General features: G+C 46.4%; 1 protein-coding gene across 13 annotated transcripts in view; it reads right to left on the bottom strand.

Annotated features, from left to right (window-relative positions):
* MAP2 (microtubule associated protein 2) overlaps positions 1 to 24,224 on the bottom strand; it is a 344,963-nt gene that overhangs the window by 252,359 nt on the left and 68,380 nt on the right. Inside the window, exon 3 of one of the 13 annotated variants that reach the window (XM_073551582.1) lies at positions 17,114 to 17,181. The exons of the other annotated variants lie outside the window; for them this stretch is intronic. The gene's annotated coding sequence lies outside the window, so the exon portion shown is untranslated. The remainder of the gene's footprint in view (positions 1 to 17,113; positions 17,182 to 24,224) is intronic. 13 annotated transcript variants of the gene reach the window in all.

Below are 24,224 nucleotides of genomic sequence, written 5' to 3'. Positions count from 1 at the left end.
TTCTCAACACGCGCCACAAAATTGGCAGGCATACATGTCATGTACCACATTTTTTATGTACCGTACTTGATATGTTTTTCCACTTATTTGACAAGGATTGTGCATTATCAGAAAGAGGGGTGTAATTTAATGAGAATTGGGCGTGGAGCACAAGAATAGTGTAAATAAGCCAACTAACACGTGGGGAAGGGGTAAAGTTATTGAAAAGTGTTCAAAGGTGCAGTAAAGGTATCTGGCATAAAATACTGATGCATTTGGCATATGTTTCAGAGACTTATTCTAATATATCAAAATTAGAGCTACTGCATGGATTATTTATATGAATTCAATCATCTAACACCAAGTTAAGAAACACCAATTTTATCAAAATGACAGCAAATCAGCTCAGTAAGTGATACATCGCTGGAATCAGGGTATCTGCCCCTACAGCATGCTGCTCTCAGATTACCGAGCAAAACCTTGTGACTGCTTCCCTTTAAACCTAGACCTAACCCTAACTCTATCACATCCCCTTGAGAACGTTACACACGAAACGCGCGTCGGGGCAGTGCTGGTGGGCAAACCTGATCCTCTCCTACTATGGGTAAGCAATATCATCTATAACCTCTCTTCTCTGTTTCACACTTTGTTCATAGCCATATATGTTTGTTACTACATATGGTGTAAGAGACTGGCTTTATAGGTGCTTGTATACATATTTTTTCCAGGGGACCAGGGCCGTATTTGTCATTAGGCACTCATGGGCACGTGCCTAGGCCGGGACTCTGCGGGAAGGCGGCACCTGAGCAAGGTTTTTTTTTTTTTAGTCCGGGGGTCGTCCCTTCCCCTCGTCCCTCCCCCATCATACTCAGCCCCTCCAGCGGTGCCTGCGCTGCAGCTCCGATGGTCCTGAGCTGCGCCGATATCTGCTCTTCCTGTGTCAGCGTGCGGTCACGTGGTACCGCTCATTAAGATCATGAATATCAACGCCACTCCACTCTCATAGGCGTGGCGCACATATTTATGACCTTAATGAGCGGTACCATGTGACCGCACGCTCACACAAACGAGAACAAATACCGGCACCTGGCTGGACGAGACATGCAGCAGCAGGTGAGCCGGATGGAGAGTGAGCGGCGTGGGGGATGGAGAGTGAGTGGCATGGGGGGGGATGGAGAGTGAGTGGCGTGGGGGGGGGAAGAGTGAGCCGGGGGGAGAGTGAGCAGCGGGGGGGGGGGAGGGTGAGCCTGGTGGAGAATGAGCAGAGGCTGCACTCAGTGCACTGGGGAGATGGCTGCACTAGGGAGATGGGTGCACTGAGGAGATTGCTGCACTGGGGAGATGGGTGCACCGGGGAGATGGCTGCACCGGGGAGATGGCTGCACCGGGGAGATGGCTGCACCGGGGAGATGGCTGCACCGGGGAGATGGCTGCACCGGGGAGATGGCTGCACCGGGGAGATGGCTGCACTGGGGAGATGGCTGCACTGGGGAGATGGCTGCAGTGGGGAGATGGCTGCATTGAGGAGATGGCTGCACTAGGGAGATGGCTGCACTAGGGAGATGGCTGCACTGGGGAGATGGCTGCACTGGGGAGATGGCTGCACCGGTGAGATGGCTGCACCGGGGAGATGGCTGCACTAGAGAGATGGCTGCACTGGGGAGATGGCTGCACTGGGGAGATGGCTGCACTGGGGAGATGGCTGCACTGGGGAGATGGCTGCACTGGGGAGATGGCTGCACTGGGGAGATGGCTGCACTGGGGAGATGGCTGCACTGGGGAGATAGCTGCACTGGAGAGATGGCTGCACTGGAGAGATGGCTGCAGTGGGGAGATGGCTGCATTGAGGAGATGGCTGCACTAGGGAGATGGCTGCACTAGGGAGATGGCTGCACTGGGGAGATGGCTGCACTGGGGAGATGGCTGCACTGGGGAGATGGCTGCACTGGGGAGATGGCTGCACTGGGGAGATGGCTGCACTGGGGAACTGGGTGCACTGAGAAGATGGCTGCACTGGGGAGATGGCTGCACTGGGGAGATGGCTGCACTGGGGAGATGGCTGCACTGGGGAGATGGCTGCACTGGGGAGATGGCTGCACTGAGGAGATGGCTGCACTGGGGAGATGGCTGCACTGGGGAGATGGCTGCACCGGTGAGATGGCTGCACCGGGGAGATGGCTGCACTAGAGAGATGGCTGCACCGGGGAGATGGCTGCACCGGGGAGATGGCTGCACTGGGAAGATGGCTGCACTGGGGAGATGGCTGCACTGGGGAGATGGCTGCACTGGGGAGATGGCTGCACTGGGGAACTGGGTGCACTGAGAAGATGGCTGCACTGAGGAGATGGCTGCACTGGGGAGATGGCTGCACTGGGGAGATGGCTGCACCGGTGAGATGGCTGCACCGGGGAGATGGTTGCACCGGGGAGATGGCTGCACCGGGGAGATGGCTGCACTGGGGAGATGGCTGCACTGGGGAGATGGCTGCACTGGGGAGATGGCTGCACTGGGGAGATGGCTGCACTGGGGAGATGGCTGCATTGAGGAGATGGCTGCACTAGGGAGATGGCTGCACTGGGGAGATGGCTGCACTGGGGAGATGGCTGCACTGGGGGGATGGCTGCACTGGGGGGATGGCTGCACTGGGGGGATGGGTGCACTGGGGAGATGGGTGCACTGGGGAGATGGGTGCACTGGGGAGATGGGTGCACTGGGGAGATGGCTACACTGGGGAGATGGGTGCACTGGGGAGATGGGTGCACTGGGAAGATGGCTGCACTGAGGAGATGGCTGCACTAGGGAGATGGCTGCACTGGGGAAATGGGTGCACTGGGGAGATGGCTACACTGGGGAAATGGCTACACTGGGGAGATGGGTGCACTGGGGAGATGGGTGCACTGGGGAACTGGGTGCACTGAGAAGATGGCTGCACTGAGGAGATGGCTGCACTAGGGAGATGGCTGCACTGGGGAAATGGGTGCACTGGGGAGATGGCTACACTGGGGAGATGGCTACACTGGGGAGATGGCTACACTGGGGAGATGGCTACACTGGGGAGATGGGTGCACTGGGGAACTGGGTGCACTGAGAAGATGGCTGCACTGAGGAGATGGCTGCACTGGGGAGATGGCTACACTGGGGAGATGGCTGCACTAGGGAGATGGCTGCACTGGGGAAATGGGTGCACTGGGGAGATGGCTGCACAAGGGAGAAAGGCTACTTTCACATCAGCGATTTTTGCCAAAGTGTCTGCATTAGTTGTACTCACCAATGGGGGAGGCAGCACTAAAAGTGTATAGGGCAGCATAAACTCTAAATACGGCCCTGCAGGGGACACTTTTTTTTTTACTTTGGAGACAAAACTTGCAGCAAGTCCCTGTCCCTCCTCTCACAAAATTATAAGTGAAAGGAAAGGTGGGGGGTTGCGGGTTCGTCCTGTTAGCCATGTTGTGACCACTGCGATAGGCCTATCACAATGATGATAGCTATGATAAATCAATCACAGCCTCTCCCATGTCCCAGCTGTAAGATAATGCAAAACACAAGCCGCGGAGACACCATCACATGTTTCTCAACGCAAGCAATGACTAGCCAGGTCTTTCCCCGGGAAGGAACAACCACGGCTAGTAGGAGCAATGCCTAGTAGAAGACTGTGAAAAATGAGGATGAATGAACTCATGGAGATCAACATCCAACACTGCGGAGATACCATCACATGTTTCTCAACACAGTGATTCTAGAGCAATGCCCCCATCCCTTATGGAAAATATGTAAAAACATGCAATGTTTTGGCATAGGTGGTTTCCTTCATTGGAGACTGCCCTTCCCGTGGTTGTTCCTTCCCGGGGAAAGACCAGGCTAGTCATTGCTTGCGTTGAGAAACATGTAATGTTGTCTCCGCGGCTTGTGTTTTGCATGTTTTTACATATTTCCCATAAGGGATGGGGGCATTGCTCTAGAATCACTGCGTTGAGAAACATGTGATGGTGTCTCCGCAGTGTTGGATGTTGATCTCCATGAGTTCATTCATCCTCATTTTTCACAGTCTTCTACTAGGCATTGCTCCTACTGGCCAGCTTCCTACTCCACACTGATGAGGGGCAATACCCCGAAACAGCTGTCTGTGGATGGATACCATGTTTTGGCATAGGCGGTTTCCTTCATTGGAAACTGCCCGTCCCGTGGTTGTTCCTTCCCGGGGAAAGACCTGGCTAGTCATTGCTTGCGTTGAGAAACATGTGATGGTGTCTCCGTGGCTTGTGTTTTGCATGTTTTTTACTTATTTCCCATAAGGGATGGGGGCATTGCTCTAGAATCACTGCATTGAGAAACATGTGATGGTATCTCCGCAGTGTTGGATGTTGATCTCCAGCTGTAAGATAAGATATGGATCATGGAGATTTCAGCTATAAATGCAGCATGATCTTCGGCCACATTCACACATTCTGTATTTGGTCAGTATTTCACATCAGTCTTTATAAGCCAAATTGAGCAGCGGGTGATAAATACAGAAGTGGTGACGTGTTTCTATGATGCTTTACCTCTCATTGTTCCACTCCTAGTTTCAGCTTACAAATACTGATTGTAAAATAGTGACCAAATAATGAAAGTATGAACGTGGCCTTAGTGTATGGCACACGTTGCAGACTGGCCTGTGGAATTTTCCGCACAGAATCTGCATCTCTTGGCAGAAAACCCAGGCCAAAATGCTGGCGGATTTCATGCGGTATTGATGCGGATTTGTTGCGGATTGTCATGCATTTTTTGATGTGCAGATTTGCCTTACTCCATGTACAGTCAATTGGTGCAGAAACGCTGCGGATCCGCACAAAGAATTGACATGCTGCGGGGAAAAAAATGCAGCGAATCCACGTGGATATTTCCGTAGCATGTGCACAGCAATTCTCAAATTCCCATTGACTATCATTGGTACTGTACTACACTGTGGATTTGATGCAATTCCGTGCATCCAAAAACGTTGCGGTAACGCATCAAAATCCGCAATGTGTGCACACAGCCTTAATCTGAAGCAAATGTGGCGCCCCCAGGAGAATGGTTGCCACAGTGGCATTGCCTTCCTCCTTGGGAGGGTGATGTCATGCTTGGAAGCAATGAAGGGTCTCTCTATCAGGTAAATCTAGGACACAGCACAGTTCCCAGTTCTCCAGGCCAGCAGAGGGAGCTCTGAACCAAACTGGGGGAGGAGCTGCTCTCTGGGGGCCGGGAAGGGGAAGTTAAGTCAGTTTTGTGAGGAGGACAAAGTGTGTGGATGTGGAAAAGAGGAGCAGGAGGATTGAGGGGAATTCAGGCTCACTTCTGACTTCAAGCGCATGGTTCGGAGTCCGGTATCTGAAGTTGTATGGATGCTGATAGTCCTGCAGCAGAAACCGGAGGAACAGAAGGCTGTAAATGCTCTGTTCCCAACTAAGACTCGGAGGCACAGCAGTAACATGTGGGAGCCAGAAGAAATAGAAGGCTACGGCTGCCTGCCATACGAGGGGCGTTCTAAAGAGAGCAAGCAAGGGGAACTTCAGTGTAACTCAGTACTGCAAGTACCTCAGATAAGCGCTAGGAAGGAGACTACACAACCCATCTGCATAGAGAGATTCCTAAGTTGCTTCCAGGCTAATCAACTCCTGTTCCATCTGTGATCTGGATCCTGGACTGCACTGACAAAGCACAGTAAAGGTAAAGGAAACTGCGCCCTGTTGTGTCATTGCCTTCTTCCTGCAACTCCTTCAGCACTGCTACATCTCTGTGCCTAACACTGCACCCTCTCCCTCAACACCTATTACTACAGCCTTGGGATTACAGCTCCACCTGTGGGGAGCTTCAACATCATTGCTGCACCACACCATCTGTCCCAGAGAAGCTACCCTGCAGCGCTGGTCAAACTGACCAGAAACCACAGGTGGCGTCACGAATCATCTCAATAACTTTATCCCCATCACTTTACCCCTTTTACATTGACTGCCTGAGGCCACGGACTGGGTCACTGCCACTGTGACATCTCCCATTGAAATCAACGGGCCCGGCACAGAGTACATTACTGCCTCCAGGGCGGGTCAATTTTGGCGCCACGAACAGGATTTACGAAGCCCGATGCCACCGGGTCCTGTGTGCCAGAGACTGTGTTGTGTGCCGTGGACTTATTCTGCATTTGTCACCATTATCCTGCCACTTGGCGCGCACGGGAAGCCATAAGGGGCGTGCCGTTGTGGGCGGAACCTGCCAGAAAGCACGAAAAGTGAGGTGCTGCGCGGGAAGAGACCAGCGGGCGGGAAGTGAGGAGCAGAGGCCTGCAGTCCCGGCGTCCCCTGATCATCCAGCCTGCGGAGCGGCGACCGGTAAGCCAGTGAGACACAGAGCCTCGCCAACATTAACTAGGGGGGGGGGGAGAATGTCTGAGGCAAGAGAAGATGCAGCTGTGAACGCCACCGCACCCCCACAGCGCCGCAAGATGCAGGGGCAAGCGCAGCTGCGGCTCCAATGGCACCGCAAGAACCAGCGCCCACTGCAGCAGTCCCCATAATGTTGCTGTCCATGCCCTATATTCCGGGAGCAGCCTGGTTACCGCAGTACTCAGGGGAGTCACATACCCTGAGTGAATTCAAAGAGAGACTGTGCAGTTTGTTTGAAGTGTATCCTTTGTCTCAAAGCCAAAAAGTGAACCTCCTTATTGGGCAGCTAACTGGTGCAGCACAAAGAGAAGTAAAGTCCTGGCAAGACACTGATAAAGAGACTGTTAAAAGATCCTGGCTAAGCTAAAAAGCACCTTTGACACCCACACTGCAGCTGAAACAAAAACGAGATTCTTTGGGTGTAAGCAAAGAGTGCAGGACAGTATACGGGACTATGCTCTTAACCTGCAGGTAGCGCTGCGAGCCATAAAGCAGATTGACCCAGACAGTGTGAACGATGGAGACAGACTGTTAAAGGTGCAATTTATTGAGGGACTCCTATCCAGTACCCACAGAGAACAGCTGCGCATCATAGCCCTACAAAACCCTGATCTAGACTTTGCAAGTTTTAAAGACAGGGCTATCCGGGTGCTGCATGAACCAAATGTCAGCCGTCCAGCATGGCCCCCTAGGCATCCAGCGATCACATACCACCAAGAAGCAGCATCTTTCCCTCCAAGCCCTGTGGGGACTGATGCACAGACTCTGGATAATGATCCATCTACAGAATTGCGTCTTCAGGTCCAAGAGCTGACCAAAAATATGGTTGCACTTGCCAAAACTGTGCAGTCCATGCAGGTGTCCTCAAAGGAGAAGATCCAGCTGGCCTCCAGTCCAGAGGATGTCCCGTGGCTACGGAAGAAGAGGATCCCGCCACTCAGAGAGAGAGAAAACGATCGCTATGACCAGGACGGACGTCCCATCTGTCGTCACTGCCGCAAGGCAGGCCACATCGCAAGATTCTGTTATTTAAACGAGCAACCCCTGGGGCAGAGGGCCAACCCCCAAGAGTAGGACCACAAGGCCCAAAGAACTGGCGAGCCAAGTATGTTGGAGGGCAATCGGTCCTCCCAGTGGTGATTGACGGCATCCCCATGAACGCTTTGCTGGACACTGGCTCTCAGGTGACAACTATGCCATATATCCTTTACAAGCGGTATTGGGCTGACTCTGAACTTACTTGCGGCCCAAGTGATGAACTGACAGTAGTTGCCAGCAATGGTCAGTCTTTACCGCAGGTGGGATGTATAGAGATTACCATTAAGGTGGGGCGAGTAGAGTTAAAATCTCAAGGCATGATAGTTGTAGACATTGATCGACGAGAATGTAACCCAATGATGACCTTAGGCACTAATGTGATTGAAAATTGTCTTGCCGAGGTTATTGTTTTGTTGCAACAGGTAGCCGAGACTGCTGGTTCCAGAGAACAACGAGTCCTGCAGAAGGAGATCAAGGCCCTGATACAAAGACAGCAGGTAGAACTGTCTGGCGGAGAAATTGGCAGCGTCAGAGAGTGATCCTTTCCCCATTGCGATACCCCCCAGATGTGAAATGTTAATTTGGTGTCGGGCAGCCATAGGCCTCAGAGGAAAAGATTACCAAGCATTGGTTGAGCCAGTGAACTCTGATAGCCGGCCCACTGTCCTGACAGCCAGAGGGGTAGTTGATGTCCGCAAAGGGAGAGTACCTGTATGCCTCTTGAATTGTGGGGAGGAGGAGACCACAATATCTCGGTATGCCACAGTTGCTAAGCTGTTTACTGTCAGTAACAACGCCATACAGGCAGCAGAGCCCTAGGTCTCATCCGAACAGGCAGTTGACAATGGCTCTGTAAAGCAGTTGGAGTAGTGGTGTCAGCAGCTGCATGTGGGAACTGACTCCACCCCTTCATTCCAAAAGAATGAGGTTTACCGAGTGGCTCAGGAGTATGAGCGGGTATTCAGTAAACACCCTTTAGACTTTGGGAAGGCAAAAGGGGTTCAACACCATATCCCCACTGGAGATCATCCACCCATTAAAGAAAGGTACCGGCCTATACCCCCAACTCAATACCAATGTGCTAAAAATATGTTGCAGGAAATGAAGGAAGCTGGGGTGATCAGAGATAGTTGTAGCCCCTGGGCAGCCCCAATAGTCTTTGTGAAAAAGAAAGATGGTACCATGAGAATGTGTGTTGATTACAGAAAAATTAACAGCATTACACATAAGGATGCCTACCCATTACCCAGAATTGAAGAGTCATTAGCTGCACTTAAAACTGCTAACTATTTTTCCACCTTAGATATTACTAGTGGGTATTGGCAGGTTCCCGTGGGAGAGGCAGACAAGTTGAAAACAGCGTTTACCACACCAATGGGTCTCTGCGAGTTCAACTACATGCCGTTCGGGCTCTGCACCGCCCCAGGGACATTTCAATGGCTAATGGAGTGCTGTTTTGGACACAAGAACTTCGAGACAGTTCTGTTGTACCTTGATGATGTCATTGTTTTCTCCAAGACTTATGAAGACCACCTGGAGCCCCTGGCTGAGGTGTTTGAAGCCTTGTCCAACTTAGGCCTGAAAGTGAAGCCATCCAAATGCCACCTCCTAAAGCCCAAGGTACAGTACCTCGGTCATGTAGTGAGTGCAGAAGGTGTGGCATCGGATCCTGAGAAAGTCACTGTCATCCGGGACTGGCAGAAGCCCAGCAACCTCCATGAGGTACGTCAATTCCTCGGGCTGGTAGGCTACTACTGAAGGTTCATCAAAGGCTTCACTGAGATAGCCACACCTATGCAAAATCTTCTGGTGGGCCAGCCCAAGAAAGCCTGGAAGAAGAGTCCTACATTTGAATGGAATGAGGAACTGGAGAGGTCCTTCACTCGACTGAACATGGCTCTCACAGGAGATGAAGTTCTGGCCTACCCAGATTATGACCAACCATTTGTTCTGTATACTGATGTCAGCAACGTGGGACTGGGAGCAGTACTGTCACAGGTACAGAATGGCAAGGAAAGAGTGATCTCCTACGCCAGCAGGAAGCTTCGTCCCACTGAAATGAACCCTGGCAACTACAGTTCCTTCAAACTGGAGTTCCTCGCCATAGTCTGGGCTGTGACTGAACGATTCATGCATTACCTAGCTTCAGCCAAGTTTACCATCTTCACAGACAACAACCCATTGACTCACTTGGAGACTGCAAAACTAGGTGCACTGGAGCAGTGATGGATGGCCCTGTTGTCTAACTATGAATTTACCATCAAGTACCGAGCGGGGCACAAGAATGCCAATGCTGATGCGCTGTCCAGAATGTTCAATCTGCCAGATGCAGGAGAAGACCCCGAGGCACTCGAAGAAATAGAGTTACCTGCCTTCCACCGGCCAATTGTGGCCCAAACATGCCCAAGGAGTGAGAAACAGACGATCTATCGTGAAAGAGGCCACCCTAAATCCATTGCCTCATCATGACTGGGCAGAAACGCAGGATAGCAACCCCGCAGTCCGCCTGGTAAAGGAGCTACTGTCACAAGCTGACTCACGCCCAGGTCCAGTTGCTCCTGAAGAAACCCAGCAGTTGTGGAAGGAAAGAGGCAGGCTGTTCATCTATGAGGGAAAGCTGGGTCGGAGGAGTATCAATGCCCGTACTCATGAGTTGGTCTGGCAGGTGGTAGTCCCAAAGAGGCAGGCATCAATTGTCTTGGAAGCGTACCACAATGGAGCAGGACACTTTGGATGGAAGAAGTAGGAGGCCTTGCTCCGAAAGAGATTTTACTGGGCTGGTATGAGGAAGGCCATTGAAAATTGGTGCCGAGAGTGTGGACAATGCAACCTGCGCAGAAAGGACCATAACAGCCAGCGAGCCCCTTTGCAGCCAATAATAATTAAACAGCCACTCGAGTTGGTAGCCATGGACCATGTGAAGCTGGTCCCAAGCCATTCAGGCTAAGTGTATGCTCTGATCATCGTTGACCACAACTCGAGATTCCTGGTAGTCGTGCCTGTCAAGGATCAAACAGCCAGGACAGCAGCCAGAGCATTCCAACAGCACTTTTGTCGACCATACGGATATCCCGAGCGAGTCCTTACATCTGAGGTGACATCACCAGATGCTGACTGGGACACAGACGCAACAGCAATAGCGAAGAGTACAAGAGTGCGTAGAAAAGAGTCTAGCTCAGGCAAGACAAAAGCAGGAAAAGAACTACAATCAACATGCACCTGCAGTTCCCTTGTCACCAGGAGAACAGGTCCTAAAGAGGAAAAGGAGGATGCATAAATTGGATGACCAATGGGAAGCTGAACCCTACACCGTCCTACCATCAAACTTTGACAACACCAAAGTGTGCTTATCAGTAAGGATGGAGGAGAAACCTCATCAGCAGTATCGAGGGATCATCTGAAACTGCCCTGACCAACTAAAGGACAGGATGGAAGAGCAAAACAACCTTCAGCCCATAAAGGAAGAAGAAAAGGTCAGCATTGTACTCGGAGAATTCCCTGCAAACTGGACTAGAGCAAATCAGGCCATAGTGGTACCAGTTTTGACCTTTCCCCAACTGGTAGTGCAAGAAGAAGTGACTCAAGACCACCCTGAAAACCAGCAAGTACAGCCAGCAGATGCCACACCAGCAGTGGAGCAAGAGAATCCTCGCCGTGCCAGTGGTGAATCTGTCATGCTCACAGTGAGTAGAAGTGGTCCTAGGAAATCTAGTATCCCTGTGCTACGCAAAGCCACCAGTAGTGTAGCCAGTACAACACGCACTACACCAGTAGTAGTTAACACAAGGCATCAAGTAACGTCCCCAACAACACCAGTGCTATGTAGGTCTGTCCGTAGTACCCAAGGTATTCCACCCCTAAGGTTTCGTATATAAATAAGTTATGTGAATGGTAAACTGTAAATATGCAACTTTTCAAGCTTATGTACCTACAGAGACTCTGTAAGAACCTTTTGAAAATTTTATTTTGATTTAATGGACAATTGGGCCACAGGACTATGTGTGGCCAAAACACTACTTGTATATAGTTACCAACTTGCTCAGGAAATGGACCATGGACATTGACGCATGGACTAATCATCACAGGGACTATTTTTGAGCTTTGGTTTCTGTAATTTTCATTTTTGAAATCTTGTAACCGTTACAATTGTTCATTTGTTAATATGTTTTGCATATTTTCTTCAGTCCGGGAGTACTGAATTGCACTAGGGGGGAATGTGGCGCCCCCAGGAGTATGGTCGCCACAGTGGCATTGCCTTCCTCTTTGGGAGGGTGATGTCATGCTTGGAAGCAATGAAGGGTCTCTCTATCAGGTAAATCTAGGACACAGCACAGTTTCCAGTTCTCCAGGCCAGCAGAGGGAGCTCTGAACCAAACTGGGGGAGGAGCTGCTCTCTGGGGGCCGGGAAGGGGAAGTTAAGTCAGTTCTGTGAGGAGAGCAAAGTGTGTGGATGTGGAAAAGAGGAGCAGGAGGATTGAGGGGAATTCAGGCTCACTTCTGGCTTCAGGCGCATGGTTCGGAGTCCGGTATCCGAAGTTGTATGGATGCTGATGGTCCTGCAGCAGAAACTGGAGGAACAGAAGGCTGTAAATGCTCTGTTCCCAACTAAGACTCGGAGGCACAGCAGTAACGTGTGGGAGCCAGAAGAGATAGAAGGCTACGGCTGCCTGCCATACGAGGGGCGTTCTAAAGAGAGCAAGCAAGGGGAACTTCAGTGTAACTCAGTACTGCAAGTACCTCAAATAAGCACTAGGAAGGAGACTACACAACCCATCTGCATAGAGAGATTCCTAAGTTGCTTCCAGGCTAATCAACTCCTGTTCCATCTGTGATCTGGATCCTGGACTGCACTGACAAAGCACAGTAAAGGTAAAGGAAACTGCGCCCTGTTGTGTCATTGCCTTCTTCCTGCAACTCCTTCACGCTGCTACATCTCTGTGCCTAACACTGCACCCTCTCCCTCATCACCTATTACTACTGCCTTGGGACTACAGCTCCACCTGTGGGGAGCTTCAACATCATTGCTGCACCACACCATCTGTCCCAGAGAAGCTACCCTGCAGCGCTGGTCAAACTGACCAGAAACCACAGGTGGCGTCACAAATCATCTCAATAACTTTATCCCCATCACTCTACCCCTTTTTCATTGACTGCCTGAGACCACGGGCCGGGTCACTGCCACTGTGACATCTCCCATTGAAATCAACAGGCCCGGCACCGAGTACCCTACTGCCTCCGGGGCGGGTCATACCAGTGTAAAAAAGTGCTGCAGAATAAAGCCCATTAGTGACAGCAGGAAGAAGTTGTATTGGTGGTCATTAAGGGGTTACAATTTGGCTGATTTTCCGATGGCTAATCTTTACATTTAAAGTCTAGCCACTGATTTTTAAGATAGATTGTTAGTCCCGACTCTTAGAATCCTAACACTCTATTCTTAACTGCTGTTGCCATAGTGATATATAGACCTCTGCCAACGTGAAAACTTACAAATCTGCAATCATAAGGCCATGATTATGCCATAGTTACGGAATAAAAAACCTACTGAAAGGTAAAATACTTTATTATAACGTTACAGTATCTTTACTTTTCCATAACAAGGCTTCAGTAATGATTTTCTCTTGCGCACAAAATTTGCAATTTTGCAATTACTTTCAACTTCATTATTTTACATGGAAATGTCAATGAGATGCGACAGTTTCCTGATAGCCTAGGGTCGGACAAGCTGTGTCACACTCAAAGCCCTACACAGTCCCTCTAAAAAAAAATATATAGAAGCATAAGAAAATGTTAATTGCTTACAACTTCTTTAGATGTGACACCGTTACCATGACAGTCCTCCATTTTTTTTTCAGAAATCCAAAAGTTAGAATTTCTTACCTAAAATGATTTGAGCTCCAGAGATTAAAAAAATAAAAAACACTGAAAAAAAGCCATAACCAATATTTATGGAGCACTAAATCAAACATAGTACACCCAGTGCCGACAGTATATACATCGCTTTCCCAGATTGATTGTTTTTATTATGGTAACATGTGGCTATTTTGGTTTATACAACGGCATCCGATCCAGTCCTGAAGAAGCGCGAGTTTAACCCTGTGCAGGAACTCTACAATTTCCAATTCAGAAACTTTTGTATTGTTTAACTACACTGAATAAATTGTAGGAGCATATGGCACAACAGCAACATGTGGTAGAGAACAAGTACATATATTCCCGAGATCTGTGCCAACATCCAGCATGTTAATAGACACCAGCTCATACAAAACATGCAGCCCGAGCGCCGCTCTCAGCAGCGGACACATCGCCAATATTCTCTCACACATATAGGCACAGTTTATGTAGCAAAAGGTACCTGTGGGTTACATCGCTCCGCTGCTTTTATGCATAATATTGGATATATTAAAAATTCTAAGGTTTAAGCACACGTCATCTATTTGATGCAGACATTTCTACATCAAAAATGTATCTTTTGGCTGGAAAAATTCTGCAAAAAAAATTTGTCACTAAATTAACTATAACCAACAATGTTATGTGTAGTGAGAAAATCATCTATCCCTTTTTTAATAGCTGTTATAGTGTCTACCATTACAACCTCTTGTGGTCGGGCATTCCACAGTCTGACTGCTCTAACTGTAAAGAACCCTTTCCTTTTAGCTGTCGGAATCACCTTTATTCCACCCGTAATGAGTACCCCCTGGTCCTTAGTATGGTCTTTGGAAGGAATAAAACATATGCCAGTGTTTTGTACTGACCACACATATACAGGTGCTTCTCACTAAATTCAAATATCATCAAAAAGTGAATTTATTTCAGTTCTTCAATACAAAAAGTAAAATTCATATATTATATAGAGTCATTACAGACAGAGTGATCTATTTCATGTGTTTATTTCTGTTAATGTTGATGATTATGGCTTACTGTCAATGAAAGCCCAAAAGTCATTATCTCAGTAAATTAGAATACCTTACACCAGCTTGAAAAATCATTTTAAAATCCGAAATGTTGGCATACTCTATTGGTCATGAGTGGCTTGACCCATAGAATGCGACACTTGTAGCCCATGTCCTGGATACGTCTGTGTGTGGTGGCTCTTGAAGCAATGACTCCAGCAGCAGTCCATTCCTTGTAAATCTCTCCAAAATTTTTGAATGACCGTATCTTAACAATCCTTTCAAGGCTGCGGTCATCCCGGTTACTTGTGCACCTTTTTCTACCACACTTTTTCCTTGCACTCAACATTAATATGCTTGGATACAGCACTCTGAACAGCCAGCTTCTTTAGCAATGATCTTTTGTGGCTTACCCTCCTTGTGGAGTGTGTCAGTGACTGCCTTATGGACAACTGTCAAGTCAGCAGTCTTCCCCATGATTGTGACGCCTACTGAAACAGACTAAGGGACCTTTTCAAACACTTAGGAAGCCTTTGCAGGTATTTTTTGTTAATTCTTCTTTACTGAGATAATGACTTTTGGGTTTTCATTGGCTGTAAGCCATAATCATCAACATTAACAGAAATAAACAAGTGAAATAGATCACTCTGTGTGTAATGACTCTATATAATAACTGAAATAAATTAACTTTTTGGTGATATTATAATTTTGTGAGAAGCACCTGTATTTATACATGTGAAGAGATCTCAGAGATCTTGTTTCTAAGCTAAACAAGCCTAACTTTTCCAACTGCTCTCCTCATATGAGGCCTTCCATCCCGTCTGATAACCTAGTGGCCCGTCGTTGAACTCATTGTAACTTCTGAATATCCTTTTTAAAATGTGGAGCCCAAAACTGGATCCAATATTCTAGATGTGGCCTCACAGGTGATTTATAAAGGGTTAACAATACATTGGGATCGTGGGATTTTCTCTTGTGAAATTAGAATTTTGCATAAAAGCATAACAAAAAACCTATAACAAGTTAAAATGATGAAGTTTATCTGCACAGGAAAGAATCTCTGTTGTGCTGGTGGCTTTCTGTTTAGGTTCATTTTTGATGTAAAAATAAAATTAATGCTGAATTAACCAGACGTGACAATGGGCTGCCATCCAACGATCTGAAAAATGTATACTTTTGCTGTTTGAAGCAGAATTTTATATGCTGAATCAAATAATATCCCTCTGTAGCTGCAAGGAAGAGCCTTAGAGAAAGTGAGGGACAAACGCAAAATTGCAAACGTAAGAATAATGCAGAATGGAATAATATCATACAGCGGTGGCGAAGAAGTGTCAGGAAAAGCTTCTTACCCTTCTACAACATTGACCGACACCTATGATAACACCTGTGATACTGCATCTTACCAAAGGGGAACGGACATCAGAAAAACATTAAATTCTTTAAAAATATTTAACACAGTTTCAAACAATTTTTTACCGATTTTAACCTTTATTTTTTAATTTAACATAATCCTTCATACATTTTTATATACACATGCAATTTTCACTCTGGCCACTAATCCATATATTAGGCTGACATTTCCTGATCATTTTTTTGTAGTTATCATTACAGGCAGAATTACAACAGAAAATAACAAATGTATATCTCGATAACACTGGATCACATTATTCACGTTAGGTGATGGTCACAGCTCACCAGGGTTGCCAACTTGACTTTTTTATTGTTTTTTTCTGAAAAGCTTAGCAAAAAAAATTACAGACATACAATGCTTTTTTTCTATGAACACATTGGAAAACCTCATTAGAATAAGTGATACATGATACATGATGGAAGGTGGAGAAGGAAGGGGACGCGCTGCTTCTAGCTCCTCCCTTCTCCTCCTCCTCTCTTCCACAGCCGTCATCTCCTATCTCCATAATCTAAGAATCTGTCTTCACTGAATACTGTACACATTTTACGCAGGAATTGAGAATTTTGAAAATGACTTATTAGCCGTGGAGGCGAAAGAAGCACATTTCTGATAAGATATATTACAAAGTTTCTTATTTTCACACCTACTATTGATTTAAAAAAAAATAAAATTTACACAATGGTTACTCATTAAACAAATCTCAGCGGTAATTACTCACAAAATGTGAACCCAGCTGTGCAGCTTACATTAACAGTTATAGATTAGCATGATAGTAGTAATAATAGAATGCAGAAACGTATGTAAGATCGTGGAGCCCATAGCAGAAGTTCTAATTGATCCCCTCCCCCCACAAAAAAATATATATATACTTATCGGGGTCACAGAAGAGCATGTCTCACAACTTTGCAGCCTTTACAAAGTACTTTTACTCCTGCTGAAGTTCTAGAATTCTCTTTGATTGCTCGCATAAAGTATGATGCCAACAAAAGTGCTCCCGAAACACAGTATGATACCCCCATGGTAAATTCTTCCACATTAGCCTCCACATGCACAGTATAATGACCCTACTGTACTGTAACCCACCTAGTGTAGTCTGAGTACAGCATAGTGCTGAGGTTGAGGCATGGATTTCAGGGATGCGTCATTTATTAGATCATGTGCTTTTGCTTACATACAATGAAGGTTTTATTAACAGGAGATTATCACTGTCAAGACCACAGTGCGCAAGAGCTCTTGCTTGAACACACCCCTCCTCTTATAAGCAGCTCACTGTCAATAGGCAATGAACACAGAACCTTGTGGTGTGGGCGGGGTTACATTTCTGAGCTCTGCTACATGCACCCAGCAAAGTAAGCGATACATCATTGTAATAAGGGGCTCTTTTCCTATATTACCCTGTTTTCAGGAGAGGTAGCAAAAGCCTGGTGACAGATTCCCATTAAATGTACTTCATAGTCTACAACTAAAAAGAAAAGTGTGTCAGTTGAATTATGAGATATGTAAGCAGACAGAATAATAAAAAACATACATGGCATTTCTGGACAAGGCTGTTAGAGTAATTATAATGAAGAATCTGGAGCTAATAATTGCAAAAAAAACAAAACTAAATGCTATTCAAAAACATTGATTTAAACGGATTAAATCCCAACAGCTAGACATGGATTTCTAAACTGTACTTTGTATAATTGCAGTAATTATTATTATAATTTTTATTGGCAGCTATTTGCACTAAATAATATTTTTTCACTACTTAGAGTAGAAAATAATCATAGTTCTGGGCATACAGACTTACAACACAGATTCAAGTTTCCCTATGATACAGTATCTTAAATTTGAACTCTACATAATAAAAAGCCAATATGGAATGAAACAAATTAGCTGTTCATAGCTGAACAATCCAAAAAGGTGTAAAGGTTTGGTTGTAACAAATATTGGGACCAGACATAGCTGATGGCATTAGTAAGGAGTCCAGCCCACAGACCACAAGGACTGGGATCCTTTACTCTTGTAAATGAGGGCCTTTTATAGTGGCTGAAGTAGACATGTGCCATAGAACTGGTAAACCTTTCCAGCATTGAGCCAGACACCAGTAAGTACTGCACTGCTGTCACTGATTGACTGCAGCAGTCATGTGCTCTGCCCTTTATATACAACGCAAGGAGGACGGCTGAAATGTCTGTAATGGATAGGTGTGATCATTAATGGGGTAGTTCACTACTTGGACAATCTCTATGTTGCCCCCTCGTAAAATAATAACACCTATACTCACCTCCGGTGTGGGCTCCAATCCAGTGGTGTCAGCACTGCTCTCCTGGGGATTGCATAACATTGCTATTTCAGCTCTCACTTCCTCTGGATGCATGCGATTTGTCCGAAGGCAAGAAAAGTGAATCCAGCGTCTATTGGCAACAGGGTTCGCGTGACATAACAGTGTCATGCAATCCCTGGGAGAGCCGACACAGCTGTAACGGCACCGGAAGGGAGTGCAAGTGTTATTATTTTACAAGGGGGAAACATAAGGATTTAGAAGGGGTTGCTTGAGTAGTGGACAACCTCTTTAAAAGGTTGAGTACTGTCCCGTTCCTTTTTTCTTTATAGCATTTGCTGCAGTTTATTTCTTTATTTATTTTGAAACTGTATAACCCATTTAACTAAAACAATACAACAGTTTCTCATTACTAAACATCAATATGTCAATTCCGAATTAGTGCTGATCAAAACAGTTGATTACCCCTAGTCTACTCAAACAAATGAATACAAAGGATGTGCATCCTCACACTGTGCATCACTGAATGTAAAGCCCTGTGTCATGCTGAGATGTCCATATAGCAGTATTTGTGATTGGTTATTTTAAAACTACTTTAAAGAATACATTGGCTTCTTTTGAAATGTATTTGGTGGTCATGCGCCATTGACTTTGCTCCTTATCAATGTGGTCAAACTGATACACTGGTACTCCCTATCCTGGATCCGGAGCAATCTATCTCATGAAGCCACGCAAGGTCAACAAGCATTTACCTAGTATAAAACTAATCAATTGCTTTCCACTGGACTAATTGGGGCCAGGCATAGAAATGTTAAAACGAGAAACAGTTCTATTGGTTTTGTTCCATTTTACGAACACTTTTCCTTGGTCCTCTGAATTACTTTCCCATTCTTCAGCCAATTTCATATTAAAGTAATATAGGATATAAAACACACCAGTGCATCATGTTCAACCTATTATACTAAAGTGTTGGTCCAGGGAAGGGCAAAACCAATTTACTGAACACTTTGATTTTTCATATAGAAAATTATGAGCAGATTTACAATTCTCTGAGTTTGTTCATAAATGTGCTGAAAAGTTGACCAAAGATCGCAATCTTTCATAGGAGAGTCCATCTTCTGACTCTAATGATAACACTTGACCTAATCATGGCTAGTCCTCTCATAACTAACTTAGGTGTCTAAAGGGGGTTTTACACATAGCGATATCGCTAGCGTCACCGATTTTGTGACGTTATAGTGATATTGCTAGCGATATCGCTATGTGTGATACTTACCAGCGACCGGCTCCCCCGCTGTCCATCGCTGATCGCGCGAGAATGTCCGGCTCCATTTCTCGTCGTCAGCTTCCTGCTGGGCTTCCTGCTGTGACGACGAGCGACGCGTGGAGGCGGGCGGGAGGACGTCAGGATCGCTGTGTGTGAAAGGTAAGTATCGTGCGCTGCGTCGCTGCTGCATCGCTGTGAGATCTTTCTGTGTGACAGCTCACTAGCGATCATTTAGCGATGCAACAGCGATCCTGACCGGGTCGGATCGCTGGTCGGATCGCTGGTGCATCACTAAATGTAAAAGGGCCTTAAGGTAGATACAAATCTGGTTTTTGAGCCTTTGTGCCATATATCAGGACGTGTGGATATTTTGTTGCATGTTAAGCTATTCTATATATCACAATACAATTTATAAAAACATGTAGAATAGGAAATGAAAGGGTAAAAAAGCCTGACTTGCTTGAATCTAAATTGCTTCTCTTCTAGTTTCCATGGAACCGGTTACCACTTAGCTGACTTTGAGAACCTAAAAGCTCCCTAAGAAAAGAGGCAGGAGGTGGGGGCGTCATACAATGAGTCCATGGAAGCGGTGTGAAAATGTCTCTGTGAAAACATGCTTCAAAACAAATTACTATTTAACCAATTCTCTTATACAAATAAAAGCTATCTACAAGGAAGAGCTCCTACTTCTAGCTGTTTCCAGGGCTCGCTTTTATAATGATGTCCTCTCTTTTATAGTTAGAGTGTAATCACACATATTGCATATGTCTCTAGTTAGGACTTAAAAGCAGGACTCTAACAATTAAAGCCTTTGCTGCAATAGGCAAGAAAATGATTTAAAAATAATGTAGAGGTTCTTGTGCATACTGGTTTTAATCTATTGCCATGTCTGGGTTGTCTGCCACTTTGCCCCCGATATGGCTCCTCTAACATAGAGTACTGTTAGGAACGGTGGAAAGCACTAAATAAAAATATAAATAAAGTGCGTTCGCCGCTCGGGGTCCACCGTGTGATAGGTGGTATAACCGCTGCTAGACGGTGGCAGAGCAATATGGCGAAGGTGCGCACGGGGTTAGCCTTCACCCTCGTGCGCAAAGCAATCGCTGTTTAGTCACAGAGATGGCAAAAACATAAAGTACTGAGCCTGTTAGGGGCACAAGAGCTCAGAGCAATAACACACACGGTAAGCGGTCACAGGAATAGCCCAAGATGGCGGCACTAAGTCCTTCTAGACCTACCATGTGTGTCCGAGTATATAGCGTCGCAGCCGCGAATGCTCAAGTGGGCTGCTACTGCAGCGTGGCGTGAATACTGCCGCTCAACGACACCGCTATGGCGCAGGCGCAATGTCGGACGCTAGCAGCTGAGTATGGAGCAATAGCACGCTGGCACTGGTGGTAACTCAATCCCTCACACAAGCGTATTATCAAAGGGAAGGGGTTTCAAATGAGTCATTCACCAGATCATGCATCCATCAAACATTCACTCAGCAGCAAGTATGTCTATACTAGCGCATGGCGGAACAGCCATGCGCGACTTTTATAGCATCCGGGACCTTTCGCACGCCTCCAGTTCTCCGAGATGGACAAATGAGATTTGGAGCAGGACCTGAGCACATGACTCCCTGTCCCATGAGCATGCTCAGTAAGAGGACAGAAGGACTTAGCCTCAGGAGAGATTTGCTGCAAGGCAATCTCCTCTGCAATCTCTTCTGCAGTGAATAAAGAGCAGGAGACTGCAGAATGTGAGGGTCTGGATTCCTGCATAGTGACCGCAGAAACCTGACTCCTAACAAGTACACTTCCGTCATTCCTGTGGCTTTGCAGGAGCAGGGCCGGTTTTAGGCAAAGTGGGGCCCTAGGCAAAGTTTAAAATGGGGCCCCAAATGCTCACATATTGCACATCACACAGAAGCATTTTAATTGCATTTACATGCGCTGCTTTCAGGCCACTAAATGAGTGTGATCGACAATATTGAAGTCGTTCAACACTTGTTTCCCGACCTCTTTCCAACATCTGAGAAAGAATGATGGGGACAGAATGATCACTAATGGATCACTAACAGATAACCATACAGTATCATGTTATCAGCAGCACATCTACAGTTTACACCCCATCATCCTCCATATAACATAATGTGCCCCATAGTCCTCCATATAGTATAATACACTCCTCAGTCCTCCATATAGTATAATACACTCCCTATAGTACTCCATATAGTATAATACACTACTCAGTCCTCCATATAATATAATACACTCCTCATAGTCCTCCATTATATTAAAATACACTGCTCAGTTCTCTATATAGTATTATACACTCCTCATAGTGCTCCATATAGTATAATACACTGCCAGTCATCCATGTAGTACAATTCACTTCCCATAGTATAATGCACTCCATAGTTCTTCATATAGTATAATATATTCCCCATAGTCCTCAATACAGTATAATGCGGCCACCCCATAGAGCATAATGCAGCCAACCCACAGAATATAATGCAGACACGCCATACAATATAATGTAACCCCCCCATAGAATATAATGCAGACCCCCTCATATAGTATAATGTAGCCACCCAATGGAATATATGGCAGCCCCCCTTATAGAGAATAATGCAGCACCTTATATAGTATAATGTAGCCCCTCCATAGAACACAATGTAGCCCTCCTCATATAGCATAATGCAGTCCCAATAGAATATAATGTAGTCCCATCATAAAGTATAATGAAGCCCCCATACAATATAATCTAGCCCCCCATAGATTACAATGTAGCCTCCTCATATAGTATAATGAAGCCCCCATACAATATAATCTAGCCCCCCATAGATTACAATGTAGCCTCCTCATATAGTATAATGTAGCCCCCTCATAGAGTATGATGCAATCACCCCCATAGAATATAATGTAGCCCCGAAAAGATTATACAGCCCACCTCCCCATAGAATATAATGTAGCCCCCCATATTATACAATACAACCTCCAACCTCCCCCATAGAATATAATATATAATGTACCCCCCATGGTATATAACACAGCCACATAGTATATAGCACAGCCGCATAGTATATAGTACAGCACCACATGGTATATAGCACAGCACCACATGGTATATAGCACAGCACCACATGGTATATAGCACAGCACTACATGGTATACAGCACAACACCACATAGCATATAACCCCCCCTGAGAATGACCCCACAGTCCAGTACTCACTGTTACATAAAAAAAACACAAACACTCCTCACCTCTCCTCGTGCCCGCGCTGCTCCCGGCTCCTGGCTCAGCCTGCACTGCCTGGTACACAGTGAGTGCGAGATGACGTCATCGCGCACCCGCTGTGTCAGAGGCAGAGCGAGGAATGATGGGAGAGCGGGCAACAGCTAACGCTCTCTCCTCCATCATTGCTTTGAACTGTACCGGCAGACGCTGGAATAGTTTAATGCAGCGGCGATGGGGAGTCAACGCTGGTGGCAGGCGGGCCCCCTGCCTCACGGGCCCCATAGCGGCTGTGTGCTGTTCCGCTAGCTGGGGGCCCCTGGGGGAGGGGGGCCTTTGGCAGCTGCCTGGTCTGCCTGCCACCAACGCCCGCCCTGAGAAGGAGTTGGACTTTCGTTACACTGCACCTGTTCTGCTCTGAGTACTATCTAAGGACAGTAGTGATGCATCAGAGATAGATATAGAAACTTGCCCACAGTCCCGCATATTGTCAGGACGATAATGCAAATAAACCACAATAAGGGGAGAAGGTTATGCACATGTAACATGGTTCGGGGCAGTAGCCATTGCAAGGTACTCGTCTGATACACCCAGGCACATTACATGAAAGTGGGGGTCCCAGCTGGGTGTGTGGGCTTGTGCTGTGAGGGCGCTATAGCTGTGCTGGATGCATGTAACCGATGTTGCTGGTTTGCCAGAACCAGACGTTTCACAGTTCAATGAGGGAGGCCACCATTTAAAAATAAACTTCTTTTTACTGAAGAATATCTTGATATAAACTATATACAGCAGAGAGTAGAAAACCACAAAAGAAAATGCGACCATAGATCCATAATGTTAAAGTACAAAACGTCTTTATTAAATAATGGACAGAAAAGGACAACTGGAGGACATGTGCAAATGGCAACGAAAGTGCAAATAGTGCAAAAATGCAAAACGAGCAGTCCAGCCACAGTCAAACCCTGTTACATAAATGCATACCTAAAAAGACTCTATCAATGATAGGGGAAAAAAAAAAGAAAGATAGACTGTCCTATATATTGGACTGGCTACGCATGTTAAATCTATATTTGATAATAACTATAATAGAAAAAATAATATATATATATAGTGCCCATATCCGTTTCCCATATGTGCTCTATAGGTCACACAATCAGAACCCATTCACATACTGCCACAAGGCAGAATCAGCTTTATTGCTAGAGCACACTAAGGGAACAGAGGGAAAATTCCCAGCACTATTAAACATGCACCCAACCTACCCTGAAAGGGTTACTTCCCCGCAATGCTGTCACCTCACTAACAGATTCAGGATGACCGGGCGGGCTGCTCGTCTCCCCGACGCGTGTTTCGGAGCTCTAGGGCTCCTTCCTCAGGGGGCGTGATTAATGAATGCATGGTGCACATTTTTATATGTGCCCACCGGAAGTAGGCGGGCAAGGGGTTAAAGGTCAGCCTCTTATAACACGTAGTGTTAGAGAGCTGACGCATGGCTTCCTTTTCATACATTTTTTTGGGCCATAGTACGATGTTTCCCCCCTTGTCCGCCGGCTTTATCACAATATCAGAGAGACTCTTTAGGTAACTCAAACGTTTCCTCTCCTCCCCAGTAAGGTTGTCCCTCGGTATATATTGTGGAATCTTAAGAAATTCATTACTAACAACTTTGACAAAAAGGTCAATGACACCACAGTTTGAAAGGGGGGGGGGACCTCTTGGAGCGTACCTTGGATCTTATAAAGTTTCAC

The sequence above is a fragment of the Dendrobates tinctorius genome, unplaced genomic scaffold, assembly GCF_039654945.1.
Source record: "Dendrobates tinctorius isolate UK_male_01 unplaced genomic scaffold, ASM3965494v1 ptg000177l, whole genome shotgun sequence".
Classification (NCBI taxonomy): domain Eukaryota; kingdom Metazoa; phylum Chordata; class Amphibia; order Anura; family Dendrobatidae; genus Dendrobates; species Dendrobates tinctorius.
The sequence above is the reverse complement of the archived record's forward strand: the minus strand, read 5'-3'. Positions and strand labels throughout refer to the sequence as shown.